We start from the raw sequence: 634 nt of genomic DNA, 5'->3' as shown, positions 1-634 counted from the left end.
GGTCACTCACATTTGGTACATTGCCCTTCTCTTCACCCAAATCAATACTTATCTCTATCTATCTAACAGCCTTCCCTCCTCTCCCCTCCCACCCCAGGTAACCAGCAAAGAAAATTTCCTTCTATAGATAAACCTTTCCTTGACTTTTACAGTAACGGACTAATACAACATTTGTCCTTTTGTGATTGACTTATCTCACTCAGCATAATGTCCTCCAAGTTCATCCACGTTATGTGGTGTTTTGCAGATTCTACATTCTTTAGTATTGCATAGTATTCCATTGTATGTATGTACCATAGTTTGGTTATCCACTCCTCAGTTGATGGACATCTAGATTGTTTCCATCTTTTGGCTATTGTAAATAGTGCTGCGATTCACATGGGTGTGCATAAATCTGTTCTTGTCACGGCTCTCACTTCTTTAGGGTATATACCTAGTAATGGAATAGCTGGGTCAAATAGTAGTTCTAATTCCAACTTTTGAAGGAATTGCCATACTGCTTTCCACAATGGTTGTACCATTTTACAGTCCCACCAGCGGTATATGAGAGTCCCAATCTCTCCACATCCTCACCAGCATTTGTTATTTTCTGTCTTGTTGAACTTTGCTACTAGTGCTGGAGCAAGATGGTATC

General features: G+C 40.1%; 1 protein-coding gene across 1 annotated transcript in view; it reads left to right on the top strand.

The window, feature by feature from the left end:
- The window catches only part of CNOT6L (CCR4-NOT transcription complex subunit 6 like), a 97,499-nt gene that overhangs the window by 2,822 nt on the left and 94,043 nt on the right, over positions 1 to 634 (top strand). The gene's annotated exons all lie outside the window — the stretch shown is intronic.

Source organism: Orycteropus afer, unplaced genomic scaffold (assembly GCF_000298275.1).
Source record: "Orycteropus afer afer isolate SDZICR_OR568_19922 unplaced genomic scaffold, OryAfe1.0 scaffold00235, whole genome shotgun sequence".
Taxonomy (NCBI): domain Eukaryota; kingdom Metazoa; phylum Chordata; class Mammalia; order Tubulidentata; family Orycteropodidae; genus Orycteropus; species Orycteropus afer.
This window is presented reverse-complemented; position numbering and strand designations above follow the sequence as displayed.